This window comes from Fistularia commersonii, chromosome 5 (genome assembly GCF_037954325.1).
Source record: "Fistularia commersonii isolate RoL2024-O1a breed Wild chromosome 5, RoL_Fcom_v1.0, whole genome shotgun sequence".
NCBI classification, from domain to species: domain Eukaryota; kingdom Metazoa; phylum Chordata; class Actinopteri; order Syngnathiformes; family Fistulariidae; genus Fistularia; species Fistularia commersonii.
The window spans coordinates 3351834-3368215 of NC_141288.1; the positions used below are offsets into that span (position 1 = coordinate 3351834).

At 43.0% G+C, this 16382-nt stretch overlaps 1 protein-coding gene and 1 long non-coding RNA gene across 2 annotated transcripts in view; both read left to right on the forward strand.

Moving 5' to 3' along the window:
* Nucleotides 1–16382, forward strand: part of lsm8 (LSM8 homolog, U6 small nuclear RNA associated) — a 216426-nt gene that overhangs the window by 45615 nt on the left and 154429 nt on the right. The window lies entirely within an intron of this gene.
* Nucleotides 61–6703, forward strand: LOC147233867 (uncharacterized). The gene is made up of 3 exons (XR_015106138.1): nucleotides 61–122; nucleotides 735–833; nucleotides 5705–6703. It is a non-coding gene; the product is annotated as an uncharacterized LOC147233867 (long non-coding RNA).

Consider the following 16382-nt stretch of genomic DNA (forward strand, 5'->3'; position numbering starts at 1 on the left):
GGGAGGAGGAGGAAGAGGAGGAGGAGGAGGGCAGATTATAAAGGAGGGTGGAGAACGTAGGAAGGATCGGAGGAACTTCCAGAACGTCCCGCTCGTATCGTAAGGAGGCTGAACGTTTCTCGGTAAAATTCTGTTTTTGTTCTCACGCGTGAACCTCCAAACCGTCCCCCCAACCTGTACTTGCTTTTCAACGCAGTCATTTCAATTTTCTTGAATTATTTCTTTTTTTTTTTTTTCATTTAAATTACGTTTATTTTTTTTCAATTTTTTTTAATTTTCTCTTTTTTTTTTGTGATTTACTCATTAAATTTCACTTTTGATTTTTAAGATTATATTTTTTTTCCCTCATTTTCACAACCGCTGTGATTTTTTTTAATTTCAAGCTGACCGGGATGGAGTCAGACAACCGAAAATTCGGATATATTTTGATATAAACACTTTGATATGAACAATAACATTAGATGAAAATAATAAACCTGAGTTGTGGTCACTCGACGCCTCCAGGTCAGAGGTCATGGTGACCAACAGCTTAAATCTTTAGCTGGCAGTTAGTTAGCATCGCTAGCATGAGCCTGACCGGACGCTCTGTGTGTGTCACTGGCAATGCTCTGTTGCCACGGCGACGACGACAGCAGGTCAGCGTGTTGGAAACAACGAAAAAAAAAAAAAAATCCAAGCGCTTGACAAAAGATCCAAACTAATCACACTTCCTGTTTCCCTTCTGGGTTGCCAAGGAAACGGATGTTTGGCAGGAAAAAGATGTGAAGCTGGACGAAGCTGATAACCCGTGCACACACATGCACACGTGCACACTTGCACGTGTCTGCCGAGAGGTGAGCGTTTCTTGAATTTTAAAAAATGAAAATCTGCCCTTCCAGGGAACAGACAGTTCATTGTTAGACTGAACACACACACACACACACACACACACACACACACACACACACGTTATTTAAAGTATTACTATAAAGCTTCTAGAAAGTACTGTGGCCATTGCAATTATCATAATATTTCTTTCCACTCTCAGGAAAAAAAAACAAAAAACTGAAACTTGTGCATTTTTAAGCATTTTTCTGCCTCGATTGCAGAGAAAATTCTATTTGAGTTTCAGGAAAATGAAATATCAGGTTGAATATATTCACAAAGCTATTGCCGTTAGAAAGGAGTCCCATCGGAATCGAACCCGTGATCTTTTTGCTGTGAGGTGGAAAGCGTTGAACCGCAGCCTCGCCCTGAATTTATTTATTCTATTGGTAAGAAAACAAAACAAAACCGTGAACCGAGAATTTCTCTTTGGTTCAAAAATGGTCAAATATTCTTATTATTATTTTTATTGCTGTTGTCGAACAGATCGTTTAACCCCTTTTGACTTTTTGTTTAATTTCTGGGGATTTCTGGGCAGGAAACTGAGGTCATTTCCTGCCAACTTTGAGTTTTCTTGCTGATCTGGGGGACTTTCCTCCGGCCTCCGTCTTACATATTTTGGGGTTTCGGGGTTTTTGTTGGATATTCAGACTCATTTTACATTCACTGCTGACATTTTCACGCAACTGTTGACAGAAATTGTCCCCGACAGTTCAACGGTGTCATTTTTTTTTTTTAAAAGCTCATCAAACCCGACCAATGGTCGCGAGCCGACGCGTCTGACACATCGCACTTGCCGACCAAAAACAGCGGCGATGGATCATTTCGGAGATCAATTTCTTGGTTGATGACTTCCTCGTCCACAAGTGACTTTAAAATCACAACCGTTTACTACGATTTTTGCTTTCTTATGCAAATTCACGGCAACAAATGCCTAAAAAAGGCTCCACACGTTAGGCTTCTGCGATCTACGCTCTGGTCACATGACCCCAATATGCAATTCATTGTTAAGTGTGAACAGGATGCGTGTGTGTGTGTGTGTCCGTGGAATGTAGCTCCGTCGGCCATCGCCATGGAAACCAGCGTCAAGAGCCGATGATACACACTGCCTTCTCCCTCCGACACATTGACAATTACACACACACACATTTTATCTTGTCAAGTTTCTCACTTTGCCGGCGTCCGAAAAATCTCGAGGAGTGAGATTTCCTGTGGTTCACGAATCCGAACCGCCGACTCTGTTGGACTTTTCTTCTTCTAAAAAAATATTACAAACGACACTTTAACACAAATCGATGATTGTCACCAAAGAGTCTGGAGGAAAAGTTTATGCCGACCATTTTTAGAATGGCTAATGACTGAATGCTTTTCGCCCTTTAAATCACCTCGATCAGCCAGGAACGGTCTGATAATTAACAATAAAACGCTTAAAATGTTTATTTTACCTTGACATAATCAGTAAGTCGCGATCTTGAAATTCCCAGACTCATTGAGAAAAGTGTAATAAATGGCCTGAAGATTAACCAGAAATTACTGACAAAATGAAAATAAACGACGCAATTCGGCAAAAGATGCCCCCTGACAAAAAAAAAAACAGCAGCTAAATTAACTATGCAAGAAAATAATGACAAAACTTGTAAATAGGTGTCAAAATGAGATCAAAGAAGCCATAAATGTGTCGTAAACTTCTTAATACTGATGAATTTCGCATTAAAAAAATTGAAAATCTGCAACAAATTTCACCTTAAATTGTCAAGAATTATTGTAAAAGAGCTAAAATCCCAGAGGGATATCATAAAGTTTTGTTAATGGGGTCAAAAAAGTGGGCGGGGCTTGGAAGGAACCATGTGACACAGACACAGGAAGTGTGTGATGATGTCACAGTGGGGAAAGGACTGGGAAATGTAGTCCTTCCAGACTAGCGCTCCCTCTGTCTGCCACATGTCGAAGCCATTACTGACAGTTAGTCACTCGGTGGACATTCATGTTACCATGACAACCATGGGATGTTGGGAGCGCCTCAGAGCAGCAGAGAAAGATCCACTTCCTGTTTCAAGTGTTTTTTTTTTTTTTCCTCCTTCTTTAGATAGAAGGTCTGAGATGACGGCCTACACACTCGCTGCTATTACGTAACGCACGCGCGCACACACACACACATGTACGCGCAGGCTATGCACGCACACAAGTGCACACACACACACACACACACACACACACACACACACACACTGGAGGACGCTGGAGGAACCAGGAAATAAGGGAAAGCAAAGAGCAGGAAGGAGTGTAAGTATGTATGCATGTAAGCAAGTGGGAAGATGAAGAGGATGGAGGACCAGAGCAAAGGGATGAAGGGGAGGAAGGATGGATGGAGCGTCTCGAAGAAAGAGAGAGGATGAGAGAGGAGACAGGTGGAAGATGAAGAGGAAGAAAAAAAATCAAAGCAGAGGAGAGGGCATGGGGGGAAAGGAAAAGAAGCAAATGAGGGAAGGAAAACTTGAGAGGAGAAGCAGGTAAAAGGAAATAGCGGCTAAGAAAACAACAAGAAAGGGAAGATAAGATGGAGAGAGGAAGAAAAGAAAAGCACTGAAGACGGGAGAGAAAAAAAAAGAAAAGGAGGAATGGAAAGGAAATAAAAGAGGAAACACCGAGACTTTTGGGTAAAAAGTGTGAAAATTTTGTCACGACTTTTAAAGTTGGCATCACACACACACACACACACACACACATACACATCCGTGCATTCCCACACACACACACACACACACACAGCTCCTGTTATCCTGGACACTGGCTGTAACTGTTAGCCCAATCGCTTGCCAAGCAGTAACCGAACGATCCGGACAGGGAGGTGGGTCCCCGTGATGTGACTGCTTCAAACACACACACACACACACACACACACACACACACACACACACACACACACACACACACATCTGCAGAGACTCACCCAGAAGATCAGCGACTCGCTCACCATCATGATGAACTGAGAGGAGAGGACTGATGGTGGGAGAAGAGGAAAAAGAGAGAGAGAGAGAGAGAGAGAGAGAGAGAGAGAGAGAGAGAGAGAGGAAGAGGGGGAGGAAGAGGAGTGATGGCAGGAGATGGAGAGAAGAGGAAGAGGTGTATCTGGAGACGAGGACGGGAGGAGAGAGAGAGAGAGAGAGAGAGAGAAAGAGAGAGAGAGGGAGAGAAAAGCAGGATGAGTGGAAGGCTGGTCGCTTCAGCCCACGCACTGCCAGCATGACACACTCGCATGTATGTGTGTGTGTGTGTGTTTGTGTGTGTGTGTGTGTGCGCGTGCACACAAGTTGTCTCCCACTCCAATGCGTGGGATAGAAAACACACCTCTCTCTCTCTTTCTCTATCTATCTTTCTGCCTCCCTCGCTTGCTTGCATCTAAAGAGAGAGAGAAGGGGTAAACGGCGTGGGTGTGGAGGAGCGGCCCCATCGCCATGGCGACGAAGCAAAAGCTTAAGGGGGGGGGGGGTTCGGATTCAGCACCCGATCGTTGCCGTATTCGACCAATCGGGGTGAGCCTTCTTCCTATGCCCGGTGCATGATGGGAAAAAAAAAAGAAGAAGAAATGTTTCAATTTGGTTGTCGGCGCCCCGATCAATCGATCGATCGCCCGATTGATCGATCGGCCGCTCAATCAGAGGCTGTTCGGACCCCGGGTCTAATTCTCATGGGTCAGGTGGACTTCGGACTCCGGGCTCGGGTCCCGGGTTCCGGCCGACGGCTTCCTTCTGCAGCCGTGCGACGGAATCGGTCACGTGATCCCGACCGACCCATGTGACCTGAGTGCGGGTCATGTGACCTGAGCGCGGGTCATGTGACAGGCGGACCGGTCACGTGACCGGCATCCGAGGCCGTCCGGGTCGCGCGACTAGGGAACAGGTCACTGAGAACCGACAGAAGCGGTAGCGACCCCGGCGAGGAAATTAGACTTGTGTCCAAAGCAAGGGACTTGAGTCCACGTCATGTGACCGGGGATCAAGTCACGTGACCGAGCGCGGCTCCTGTGATTGGTGTTCGAATCGCCGGACCAGAGGACGGCGAAAAAACAATAAAAATTTCAGTTCCTCAGACATTTATAACACCGGCTCCCATTCTTTACGGGCCATTTTCTTGTCGGTTGAATAATCCGTGTTTCTTGTTCATCTCCAGTTGATCTCATCACGTTTTCAGGTCATTTCTGAGGGTTTTTAAAGGTTTTTTGAATTGAACGACTGTACTGAAGTCATTTAGTGATTTAAACAAATGAACTTTCCGCAGGGGTCGGCTGAGTCTTGGCTGCTGGCGCCCTCTAGTGGCCATCCGTGGGAACTGCAACACATCCTGAACATCGGATCCAAACTTTTTGGGTTTTCTCCGGGTTCTCCAAGCTCCTGCTCGGGTTCTATCTGCATTTTTTCTCCTGGTTCTCCTGCCTTGGTTCTCTCATGTTCTCTTTCTATCAGTGCAAATTCTCCAGGTTCTTCGTCTCGAACCCAAAAGCGGTCGGTGGATTCATTGGAGACACCAACTTGAGAGGGGGAAAGTTTGGATAGCAAAATATGAAACCAAATATCACATATATGATGATTTTTAACTTCTATTCCTATTTTTAACTTCTATATATCTCTTCTATTTAACATGTTCAATATAATAATTGGACGTTTAGGTAATTTCTTGATTGTTATGTAATATCTGGGTGAGCACATTGTCTCCCTCTAGTGGTCAAAATCTGGAACTGAAATATTTCACCATAATGCTAAAAAAAAAGGTTTACAGTACAATTATTTGACATGTCCATTTTTAATAATATGTTCCTTATCCTATCTGATTTTTCCCATAGGAGGTGAGGCGAACGGGACCGCAGGAAGGAAAAATAAGGGTTAAAATAATAAAAAGGAAGTGAGACAGAGAAAAGAAGAGGATGAAAAAAGAAAGAAATCAAATGGGGATGAAACCCGAAAGGCAGGAAATGGAAAGATAAGTGAAACACAGAAGGAAAGGAGACGACGAAGGAATGACGAAACACGGGGCGAAGAGAAAGAAAAGGCGGAGGAGGAGGAAGAAGAAGCATGAATATACAAATATCAGATGAGGTAAAGAAAAAAAAAAGTGATAAGAAAGAAAAGCGAGAACATCGGCGTGAGCGAAAGAAACCATTCAGGAATTGGAGGGAAAGCTTTGGGGGAAAATGTGAAGAGCCGAAAGAGCGGCGAGGCGGACGGAGGGGCCTTCAGATACTGAGAAAGCACAGAGGAACCAGAGAAGTGAGTCACGGCCCGTCGGGCGCCGCTGGAAATGCCGGGCCCTCGTGGCTCCGCCCACGCCGTGATGTCACAACTCGCTCGCCTGCTGAGTCAGCGCCGCCGCCGCCTCAACACCGCTCCTACAGGACAGACAGGGAAGACGGCTAGATCCTCTAAAAAAAGATGCACACGCTTAATAGACCCTGCTTTTAAATTGAAATATGTATTTACTTTATGTTGTTTGCTGTATAATTTATAAATCAGGGGTCTCAGCCAATTGCGGCCCTTGGATCAATATTTTGTAGCCTCCCCCGCCTGAAGTTAAATTTTTGTGTTAATGCAGCCTGTGCGTTTTTTTTTTTCTCACATGCCTCCAAGGGTTTCAAAAAAAGAAAAAAAAACGGGCAAGGTAAAAATGGAAAAGTAACTTTGCAATGTATTTTTTGCTTCAAAATTTGAAAAACAAAATTATTTTTTGCTTAAAAAAAACATCTAGTGACATTGTTGAAATTATCTATTTTTTTTTTTCTTATTTCTAGAAAACCCCTAAAAACAATAGCTAAAAAAAACAGCAAAATTAAAAAGATTGATTTGATAACCAGAATTGCCTTGAAAAACATTACACAAAACATACATCCAACCGATCAATTTCTAATAATCTCAAATAATCTTTTCTAATAATCTAAAATTTTCCAATAAATTCTGGTGGCAAATTTTCCCACCGTGACACAATTTTCTCTTTTAACTCAACAATATTTTTAGGGTGTCATTTTATTTTTTTATATTAATTCGTCATGTACTTTTTAGAGGAACAGTTTGTGACATATAAAGATTTTTATTATTTACCTGTTTACCTCCTTTACACTAAAACAAAGGAAAAATTCCTGCACATTTTTTTTTCCTAGTGTGTGAAACGAGGGAAAGATCTGAAACCAGGGGAGGAAATTACAAAAGATTTTACATATTTTCAGACAGATTTTAAATATTTTTAAATATCTTTACTACAGTTCCCCTTCTAGTGGGTTAATTCCCTTCCCTTACCCAAGATCAGGAAGGGGCTGTAATTTACCAAATAGCATGCGACAGTAATTACGGAATTGTTGATCAGGGGTCAATAACCAGGTTTGCTGTTAATGGACCAGAGGTCAGGGGTCAAAGAGTGTGTGTGTGTGTGTTTTAACCTTGTTCCTCCACAGCAAACAGGATGTGGTGTGTGTTTGCTAAGACGCTTAGCAAACAGGAAAACAAGCTGCTTCTACGAAAGAGAAGAGGAACCACTGCATTCTAGTTAGTTACTGTTTACTTAGAAAACCAACGGTTGATGTGGGAAAAGAGGCTTCGCTTCGCGATGTCAACCTTCCACCGCCAATCACAAACCCGGCGGGACGACTTCTGTCTGGACGTCGAACTCGCGTTAAGCTCATCGACAATAATAACGACAGAAACCCGCTCATTTGACACAGACATACTGTTACCGGAATACTCGGAATACTTTATAAAATTCAGCTTTTTTTTTTTTCCTCCGACTTTTCCCTGCTGTTAGCATCAGCTAACGCCGGACTCTCCAAAAGGCGCGACTCAAAAGTTGGAAGCGTCACGCGGCGAAGGTTCCAGGCGGAACCGGTCGGTTAAAAACATCGCTAGCGCGCTAAAAGGTCGCTATGGGAGAACGAGCGACGACCCACGGAGTCACCGGAGCCTCGAACATCCACACGCCTCGGGAACGGGGATCGAACCGTTCCATTGATAAAACGTAATAAAAGACTATTTCTAAATGAGGTTGTAATAAGTGGTTTGCGGGGGCGGTTAGAGCGGTCGTCTTGGAACCGATTCTGGCGCTCCGCCTGTCGAAGTGTTACAGAGCGGGAACCCAAACCCACGTTCATCCATGGCGGGTTAAATTCAGTGGTCAGATTTCACCAAGGTTGCGCTGCATGTGTGAACTGAAAGTTACAAAAAAGTGCTTTCTATGTAGAGTATGCGCTTGTTTTCCGCGGGGCTTGATAGGCCGTGATAGGCAAAATCCGTGAAGTAGAAACCTTTATTTTTTTTTACAATTATTATCCGATTAAATACTCTATTATACATTGCTGCTGTCGTCCTTATGTTTTTTTCTTCCTTCTTTGTGGAACGAAGGGAAGATTTATTAATTCCGTAATGCCGACCTACAGCCGCATAGCTTTTAGCTTCCCTTAGCATGTCCAGAAGTTTAACTTTATCTGCGATAGATAGCATCTTCCGCTGCCTTTCGGGGCCCTTTTGTCGATCCAGAGCGTTTTGTCAACATTATGGGTTTTAAAGAGAAACTCGAAATTGCAAGAGAATTTGCACGTACGTAATGTAAATTTGGCAAGCTGTTTTATGTACGTGTACATATTAAACTGCAACGTTATTGACGCACAGGTAGAGAAGAAGCGGAGTGACTTTTTAGCCAATCAGAATGCAGAACACGATGCAAATCCATGAAATAGCGAAACTGTGAAAAGTAAACCGCGTTACAGTGAGGGATCACTGTAATAGACGGACATATTTCTCATCATATTTCTCTGTATTACTATATTACTACTATTATGTCCTTATATTGGCCCGCAGTCGCATCTGGCGATCTCAAATCCGCCGCGATGCGTCGTCTCTGCTGATGAATCACACCCCGAATGATCCGACGTTCCACAAAAACTGTGCACACCCAGACGGGGTGGGGAAAAAACCTCGTCTGTCCGTTTCCGATTCGGGACGGCCGAGAGCCACGACGCCGCACAGGTGGATCGAAAAACACTTTCAATTTTTTTCCATGTTGCAAAGAAACGGCGCTTCGGTCGGAAGGAGCATGAGTGTTGCGGTTGAGCGTGCGCGCGGGGAGGGAGGAGGGGGGGGGGGGGGAGTAGGGACCGAAAAACGCCGCCACCACAAGCGGAGACGTTGGCCATCTTGGCGTGGACGCGTCATCGCGGCAGGTGGAAACGACACTGAAAAACCTGAATCATCACTGTGGGCAGAGGTGGCTTCGCCGGGACCAGAAACAGCCTGGAGGGTTTTCCCATTCACACTGGTTTGGCCTTTAGTCAGAGAACGGTTCTTCATTTTCGCATCCCGTCGCCATCTGAGAATCATAAAATAAAAATTAGAAAAGGTCGGAGAACTCGGAGTCTCAATGGATCTTTACGATGGAGTCAGGTTTTTTTTTTTTACATTTTTCTTTTAACCCTCCTCCTGTGTTAGTTTTCTGGTAGCATCCTCGGTGTTAACGGGTCGGTTTCGACCCGTGTCTTAAATCAGGTTTAAAATACACTAAAAATAAAAACTTATATTCCAATTCTTTTTCTCATCTCTTGGTTACCTCGTTAGGCTTCCTTATCCATGAAAATATTGGGTTTGAAAATTTTTATTGTGGTTCTCTGGGCCTTTTTATTGTTATTAGTAAACTCTTGATTTCAATAAAAAACGGAAAAATCAACCTCTAGAGATCAATATAAATAAATTAAAGGCTGTTGTGTTACCAGAATATTGGTAAGGGGCATAGAACACATCTCTGAAATGAATTTGTTGATTTATTTTTTTCATTTTAAAATGAATTACTATAGTAACATCTATGGTGTTATGGGTCATTTTAGACCCATATATATTTTCTTCAAGAAAATGCAAAAAAACAAAAAAATGTCAGCAATAGGACTTTAAATGAACAAACTTTAGCTTTGCCGTCTTTTCTCGGCGTGTGATCTCGCCGAGTGAAAGCGTTGAAAAAAAAATGTAGAGAAACAAATCCGCGTGAGACGGTTTGCAGATGCGCGATGAAAATGTCACGATCCCAGGAGAGAATATCCCAGATCCTCTGTCGGTTTACCAAGTTCTTCTGAAAAGCCCAGCGTAACCATGGAAACCGATGAGACAACACACTTGGAGTGTTCTGGCTATTTCGGTTAGCGTGTGAAAGGGGCTTCTTCCTGAAAAAGACGCACTACAGTTTAAAACATTGTTCATTCTTTGTCCTGCAGCGGATTTCCTGTAGAAGGAAAAAAAAAAAAAAAAAAAAAAAGGGTAGGAAATTCTAAAATGCAAACCTGAGGTTTCTCCTGCGCGTCAAAAAGTCTGCGACAATGAACAGCTTCGGGAAAAAAAAAAAAAAAAAAAGAAGAAGTCGGATCACCGGCTCACGTTCTGCAGGGAAACCCAACGAGAATGAAACTAAGTAGTGTTTGTCTTTTTCTATGAGCTGCTGAAAATGTGAACTCTGCCGCTTCTCTCTCATGCTGTCAAATATCAGCCTGCATCTACGTGCACGTTATACTTCATACGTCATAGGTTAATGTTTATTGTTTAATTGACACGCTATTATTTTGTTCATTTTATGTCAACATCGTCTCCAATTTTATGAGAGATGAGATGAGATGAGAACAACTTAATTTTTCACGAAGGAAATTGTCGTGCCGGAGTTTCAAGCGAAAACATAACAGTAATAGATAATAGTAGGAAGGAGGGAGAATAAGAAATACAATAAAATATAAATTGTCAAGGTTATCAAGTGTTTTAAGGTCTTAAGTACAAAGATTTGAAGATTCCCTGCGGCTGAGGGAAGAGGAATTAAAAAGTGTGTATGTTATGTGCATCTTTGCGGAGAAATTGGCAATAAAGCTGATCTGCCCGACTGACCCTGAAACATCTTGAAACTAAACAGCAAGAAAACAGATCATCATCATAATGGACATCACCTTTCTTCACATCCCACATCACCAGGACTTCATTCTTTCAGTGCCTCCATCTCCCACTCTATAGCAAAAATACTCCTTCACGCCTTCATAACCTCCAGCGTTGACTACTGTGGTAGCATCTCCAGTGGACCAAGCACCCTCCAAACAACCAGAACCAGACCCCCGGTCTGTCGTCCAACGGGTTTCTATCCTTTCCGCAGCTTAACATTTTCACATTGCAATCCAGGTGATCCCCAAAAGTTGCTTCTTTGTCCCTATCGAAGACACCGCCATTAGCATAATGACCCCGGAACATCCCCAACTCTTCCGATTTCATGACAAGCCATTATAACTTAGAAGACTCTCAGATCGGGGGGGGAAACATCTTCAAGTGATGAAATTTAACTTCAGATTTCCACAAGAATTCACCAGGATGACCTGGAGGACTGAGAACCTCCACAGACATCTGGATATGTTTGTATCGCAATGACCCCCAGAAAGCAGAGAACACATCACGGCCGTCCTCGGCCTTGTCGCCTCGTCAGGAACTCTTTACCGACCTTCAAACCACCGCTCGAAATCTGTTTAAACCGTCCTTTCAACCGCTTTTTATTTAATTTTAATTGGTCTCCATCACACTGTAAAGCTGCTTTGTGTTTCCAAAAAAAAGCGCTATAGAAAGCTGATGTATTGTTATTATGCCGTTGGTTCATTGGGGACACTTAAAAAAAAAAAAATCTGAACAGACGGGAACATTTTAGAGGGAAAGCAGCGGGAAGAGAACGTTGTACATCTTCTGCGAGACGTTGAACATTTTACAAAAGTGTTTTTTCCTCGCTCGCAAGCGGTGAAATAAATGTTAGAAAAGGGAAAAGCAACAAGTGAACCCCCTCCATCTTTAGGATCTGAGTTTTCACCGAAATAACGCGGACGCTTTTGTGTCTTGGATCCTGAACCCCGAGACGATCGGGAAATTCAAGCCGGTCACGGAAAAAAAACCAAAACAAATTGAGCGATCGTAAACTTTTAAAACTAAAACAGAACGTTCGTAATCCCTGATGGAAAGCACTGCAGAGATGAGATGAAACCAGGAAGTGAAAAACTAAGCTCAGCCTTGTTTTTTGTTTTTTTTTTAATCAAAATAAATCTTGACTATATCTTGTTTTCTTCTCAGCATTGACTTTTTCAAATAACGGCGCAACATCGAGTGGAGCAGTTTCCCGCCTGTTTTGCTTTTTTGGACGTCGTTTTTTTACAGCGGCATCGGACACGCGATATTGTATTATAACAAAACCTTTCAAGATTTGATATCTCGAACATCCTCACGGATGGTGACGCTCTTCCGTCGCTCCGTCCCGGATGGACACTTGCAGAGCATTATTTGTATTTGTTAGCAATTAGCGATTAGCTTCAGAGCCCCGTCCTGCCGACCCGGCCCGCAGTTTGTTTACACATATTGATCCTTTTCACTTCATATCAAGAACAGGTGGAGAAAAAGTGAATAGATTATCCAGCAATAATGAGATGCTGTTGAATGTTATGTTGTGATTTATTTGTTTTTTTTTTTTGCAAAAATAAAAGTGTGTAGACAGAAAACGCCATTCGGTTTCTGACAGGGGTGTGTGTAGGGGGGCACGCAGAGAAATAAGGTCAACGTGCAGATACGAAACAGTGAGACCACTGATGGGTCTCCACGCCATGCATTTGAAACTGGATGCAAAAATCTGCAAGAAAAAAAAAAAAAAAGCCCACGCACATAAACTCAAGACACAAACCCACAGACACACACTCAGACACAAGGCCAAACACACAGATAAAATAATGCAATGACACTCACTGTCTTTGCATCTAAAATGTTTTACATGTGTGTGTGTGTGTGTGTGTGTGTGTGTCATTGACGGGCTGCTGCTACAACCAGTCTTCTTGGCTGCTTGAAGTCAACTTCTATAATAAATAAGAGGGTTTTTCTTAGGGAGAGTGTTTATTTATTAAGATTTGAGAGAACTGAAATATTCACTGCAATAGGCACCATCCTGAATGAATAGATTGTTGACTTCTCACCAAACGTAAAATCAAAAAATGTAAAATCTGTTCGTCTTCGTCTGGCTGAGTCCATGTAAACCCAATGAAAACTCAAATGAAGGAAAGAAAAAAAACAAATAAACAATCTCCCGTTGTGCTTTCTGGTAAAATGACGGATTCTACGCAACAACCCGAAGGCCGCACTTGTATTTGTACATTTTAACAACGCTAACACGAAACAGCTCGGGGTAATCCGAGCGTCGGTAGGGATAAACAACGACGCTAAGATTTGCCGAATTTGAATTTCATCCCCGATACTCTCGCGTAACATTCCGCCGACCATTTTTTCAAAACAAGCTCTTCCATCTAAGCGTAAAACGATATTATTCTCTTTTTTTTGAATACAGGACATTTTTCTTGCGGCGTGGTATCGGGGTTTGCATCTGCGTCAGTTTCGCAGCGAGCGTCGTGCCGTAGTTCCAGGCAGCTCCGTGCTCTGACGAAACCACTCTGACCAGGGATTCTCCTCACAAGCTCTTGGTGGACAGGAGTGAATGGAAACCCAACCGGGGGAGTCTCCTATGCGTGCACCTTTAGCAGCAGCACAGTCATTTTTAGAGGAAGGTTAGTCTAAAACGCTGCTGATGCTGGAAGCCCACAGACCACAGGGGTGCATGAATGTGCACGCACACACACACACACACACACACACACATACGCAACAGACGGGGATTCAGATGTATATATATACAGACCCGGGTCACCCTTCAGAGCATCAGTGACTCGACACATCGTCAGGTCTCCACCTTCTCGGCATCTCTCTGAGGACGCGCTTCATTCTCCTCGTCATGTTGTCCCACTGCGGCGCCGTCTGTCTGCTGGTCCTCCTGGCGTCTCTGCTGGCCGCTGGACTTCCGTTCCAGTTCGTCGATCCTAACCTGCAGAAAACCCACGAGTACGTCGCCGTACGTCTGGTGAGTTCTGGCGTCCCGCAGGGATCCACACCGGATCCCCGGCAGATGTTTTCAGATTTAACCGACGTTTTGTTATAGGAACGCTCAGGGCTTTTTCAACAGGGACATCTTCTCCATCCAGTACCGACAGCGGGGTTTTATTTTTTATTTCATATTATTGCTGTAATATTGCTCTGTCTGTCGGTTGCAGTCATTGGGCTCAATCAGCCGGCGAATGAAATCACAGACGCTCTCTGTAGCTTGACCTGGTTTCACTTTGACTGAAACAACAGGAGACTATCTGTGATTCTGCAGAATCCAAAATGTATGAATAAATAAGTGAATGAAACCGAACGCCGGGGGTGATGAAATACTGATAAAAACCGATAAACCACTCTTAAATTGATCCTCGGGTGAAACGAATAGAAGCTGAAACCTTCATGTGGTTAGTTTACCTTCCTTGCCAAAACTGTCACTGATCGTGTGCGATAACGTAAGATATCTTTTCCTGGCGCTTTACTGTACAAGCCAAAGACTATCATGCGATCACTGAACTTATCAGCGATCAGAGACTCTTAAAAACACCAGAGGACGATTAAAAAAGTCTTCAGAGACCACAGACTTCTTGTTCACTGCAAATCAGACTATATTAGAAATATCGATGACTGTTGTATCTGCTCAAGCAGATGCTTCTAGATTTACCTTTTTCCGTAAATACCAGGACTTTGACAGGGTCCACTGGCAATTCAGGTGTAAATAGCGGAAAAAAAAACTGTCCGAGGAGTAAATGACCCAAAGTGCTTCGAACAAATGGGAAGAAAATCGGAAAAATCCAGAGCGCACTTCGATCGCGTTCCGCCCGTTTCGTATTCAATGAAAACAGGGGAAAGTGTGTGTGAAATGACCTTAACCATAATAACAATCCAAATCTTCTATTCCAATTCAAACCATGATATTCGATTTTATTCTAATTTAGACGGAGGTAGTAGAGACTTTTTTTGCATCATAACAGCGGCCAAAAATGAGTTCCGACAAAGAGTTTGTCTGTGTTTCAGGGACTGAGCAAGCCGCATATCGGCGAACATCTTCTCTTCAAGTCAATCGTCAAGAGCATCAACACGTCCTGCCAGGTAACACACTTTCACACAAACACACACTCTCCGACTGCTCCACGACACAGCGGCAAGAAACAAACACAGAAATATATAAAGGGGGGCCGGAACAATAAAATCATTAACTAGGAGTAACACTAAGCCCAAAAATTTCCTTTGTTTTAGTGTAAAGGAAGTAAACAGGTAAACTATAAAAATCTTCTATGTAATGAACTGTTCCTCTAAAAAATACATGACGAATTAATATTAAAAATGAAATTACACCCTAAAAATATTGTTGAGTTAAAGAGAAGACCAATGTCACTGTGGGAAAATTTGCCACTAGAATTTATTAGAAAATTGATTGGTAGCATGTATAAGAGGAGGTATAATGTTTACAAGGCTAATGGTGGCTATTCTGGTTGTTTAATCGATCTTTTAAATTCTGCCCGTTTTTTTTTTTTGCAATTGTTTTTTTATAGAAATAAGAAAAGATCGTTTTAAAAATTTCACCAGATGTTTTTTCCATCAAAAAAATCATTTTGTTTTTGAATTTTGAGGCAAAAAATACATTGCAAAGTTACTTTTTCATTTTTTCCATGCCTGTTTTTTTTTTTTTTTTTTTTTTTAAACTCACACTATAAAACCCCCAAACGCATGTGAGAAAAAAACGCATGGGCCGCAATAACACAAAGATTTGATTTCAGGCATCAGGCCACAAAATATTGTTCCGAGGGCCGCAATTGGCCCGCGAGTCCGAGACCCCAAGTCTAGGGGTTAAAAAACAACGGCACTACAAAAGCAGGCAACAAAGGTACAAGGGTCGAGGAAATAAGCACGAATTAGATGGTACGAGGCAAGAAACTGGAAAGTGACTGTTGCCGGACAGACGGCCGGAAAAGGGACTAGCCGGCGGCTAAGTCACGGTACCTTTGTGGGAACCACTGACCCCGGCATGCTCCCAAACTCTCACCCACAGAGACAGGATGACATGAAGCTGATGAGCGCCACTCTGGACATCTACATGCGCGTCTTCTCCAGCATCTTGCAACATGACGAGCCCAGGATCTCGTCCTTGCTGGATGACACCGAACTGGTTTCGGCCGTGGAGGAGCTGCAGCGGAAGATGCAGGAGCTGAAAGGGCATCTGACCGACAAGCTCCAAAAGAAGGAAGACTTTTATGCCAAGCTGAGCCAAATCCAGGTAACGCCGGGGTTCTTACGTTCTAAACAACTCCAAGTAATCCAGTCGGTCAGTTTATCTGTTACGCTTTATTTTTTCTTTTTCTGACGTCCGCCGATTTAGAGCTCGGCAAATATATCAAAATAATTCTACTAAATTCTTATTAAAACATTTTGACAAGGTTAATGGAGGCATTTTCAATGAAAGCAATGAAAATTTTAGAGTAAAAATGTTGGAATATTGGTCCCTTTCTACCAGACAAAGGGTGCATTAAATAAACGTTAGCTCGACAGCACGGCCCAGCTACCACTTTCCCCGCCTCTAGCGTTTGTGCTAAGCTA